This window comes from Salmo salar, chromosome 12 (assembly GCF_965601325.2).
Source record: "Salmo salar chromosome 12, fSalSal1, whole genome shotgun sequence".
NCBI classification, from domain to species: domain Eukaryota; kingdom Metazoa; phylum Chordata; class Actinopteri; order Salmoniformes; family Salmonidae; genus Salmo; species Salmo salar.
The window spans coordinates 92,127,008-92,129,883 of record NC_138302.1 but is presented as its reverse complement, the minus strand read 5'-3'; positions in this window follow the sequence as shown (position 1 = coordinate 92,129,883).

The following is a 2,876-nucleotide window of genomic DNA, read 5'->3' as shown; positions in this document are numbered from 1 at the left end:
TACCTGTTTGCTTGCTTGATTTATCTGCGATTGTTCTTTTGGGAATATCTTTATATTGTCAAGTTTTCATAAACAAGGCAATGAGCTAGACAAGGCAAATACACACTTATTGTCACGTCTGTCTGAAGAATGGGACCAAAGCGCAGCGTGTGTATCGTTCCACATTTTATTATAACTGTGAAACTATGCAAGACATACAAATAAACTAATGAACAAAACAACAAACCGTGATGAAGAGGTGCAACATACATTTACTCAAAATAATATCCCACAAAACCTAGTGGGAAAACTAACAACTTAAATATGATCCCTTAGCTAGCTACATAGCCGTCTTTGTATCAAAGATAATTGTGTAGTTTAGAGTAACTGAGTAATTATCGAGGCTAGCTATCTTCGTCCTCCTAACGTAGTCAACACTGCTAGCTGCTAGCTAGCTAGTCATCACTGTTAGCTAGCCAACTTCTACCGACTAACAGCACCGCAGAAACTATTACATTACAACGCAACGACTTGATTAGTGTGGTGTTAGTGTTAGTTAGCCAGCTACATAGTTGTCTGTGCTGTCTCTGTATCTAAGATAATTGTGTAGTTTGAGTTTGAGTATTATCGAGGTGTGCTAGCCAGCCGCGACGCGGCGCCAGACTTACTCAACACACCTAGTCATCATTAACCCACTGCCAGATAGCCATCCGTTACCGACTAGCAGCGCTGTAGTTACTAATACTTCACAACGGAACGATTTGACTAGTGCAGTGTTACCTAGCGAGCTACCTAGTTGTCTTTGTCATAGCTTGATAATTGTTAATTGATAATTGTTAGCTAGCCAGCCATCGAGGTTAGCTAGCCAGCTATTTCCGTCCCCCGCGACGCCATTTTTCCTAACCTAGCCAACTATCACCGACGAGCAGCATTGTTGAAACTAAATACACTACAAGGAACGTCTTGATTAGTGTTATGTTAGCTAGCTAGCTACAAAGTTGCTTTGTATCATGACAAGGTGTAGTACTGAAACTACCGAGGTTACCTAGCCAGCTACACGTTCAAAGTCAACAACGCAGCCACAGCTAGCTAGCCTACTCCACCAGCCAGCAGTACTGTATCATTTTAGTCAATAACATTTTTGCAACGTAAGCTTAACTTCCTGAACATTCGAGACGTGTAGTCCACTTGTCACTCCAATCTCATTTGCATTAGCGTAGCCTCTTCTGTAGCTTGTCTACTATGTGTCTGCCTATCCCTGTTCTCTCTCCTCTGCACAGGCCATACAAACGCTCCACACCGCGTGGCCGCTGCCGCTCTAACCTGGTGGTCCCAGCGCGCACGACCCACGTGGAGTTCCAGGTCTCCGGCAGCCTCTGGAACTGCCGGTCTGCGGCCAACAAGGCTGAGTTCATCTCAGCCTATGCTACCCTCCAGTCCCTAGACTTCCTGGCGCTGACGGAAACATGGATCACCACAGATAACACTGCTACTCCTACTGCTCTCTCCTCGTCTGACTACGTGTTCTCGCATACCCCTAGAGCATCGAGCCAGCGGGGTGGTGGCACTGGAATCCTCATCTCTCCCAAGTGGACATTCTCTCTTTCTCCCCTGACCCATCTGTCTATCTCCTCATTTGAATTCCATGCTGTCACAGTTACCAGCCCTTTCAAGCTTAACATCCTTATCATTTATCGCCCTCCAGGTTCCCTTGGAGAGTTCATCAATGAGCTTGACGCCTTGATAAGTTCCTTTCCTGAGGATGGCTCACCTCTCACAGTTCTGGGTGACTTTAACCTCCCCACGTCTACCTTCGACTCATTCCTCTCTGCCTCCTTCTTTCCACTCCTCTCCTCTTTCGACCTCACCCTCTCACCTTCCCCCCCTACTCACAAGGCAGGCAATACGCTTGACCTCATCTTTACTAGATGCTGTTCTTCCACTAATCTCTTTGCAACTCCCCTCCAAGTCTCCGACCACTACCTTGTATCCTTTTCCCTCTCGCTCTCATCCAACACTTCTCACTCTCCCCCTACTCGGATGGTATTGCGCCGTCCCAACCTTCGCTCTCTCTCTCCCGCTACTCTCTCCTCTTCCATCCTATCATCTCTTCCCTCTGCTCAAACCTTCTCCAACCTATCTCCTGATTCTGCCTCCTCAACCCTCCTCTCCTCCCTCTCTGCATCCTTTGATTTCCTCTGTCCCCTATCCTCCAGGCCGGCTCGGTCCTCCCCTCCTGCTCCGTGGCTCGACGACTCACTGCGAGCTCACAGAACAGGGCTCCGGGCAGCCGAGCGGAAATGGAGGAAAACTCGCCTCCCTGCGGACCTGGCATCCTTTCACTCCCTCCTCTCTACATTTTCCTCTTCTGTCTCTGCTGCTAAAGCCACTTTCTACCACTCTAAACTCCAAGCATCTGCCTCTAACCCTAGGAAGCTCTTTGCTACCTTCTCCTCCCTCCTTAATCCTCCTCCCCCTCCCCCCCCCCTCCTCCCTCTCTGCGGATGACTTCGTCAACCATTTTGAAAAGAAGGTTGACGACATCCGATCCTCGTTTGCTAAGTCAAACGACACTGCTGGTCCTGCTCACACTGCCCTACCCTGTGCTTTGACCTCTTTCTCCCCTCTCTCTCCAGATGAACTCTCGCGTCTTGTGACGGCCGGCCGCCCAACAACCTGCCCACTTGACCCTATCCCCTCCTCTCTTCTCCAGACCATTTCCGGAGACCTTCTCCCCTACCTCACCTCGCTCATCAACGCATCCTTGACCGCTGGCTACGTCCCTTCCGTCTTCAAGAGAGCGAGAGTTGCACCCCTTCTGAAAAAACCTACACTCGATCCCTCCGATGTCAACAACTACAGGCCAGTATCCCTTCTTTACTTTCTCTCCAAAACTC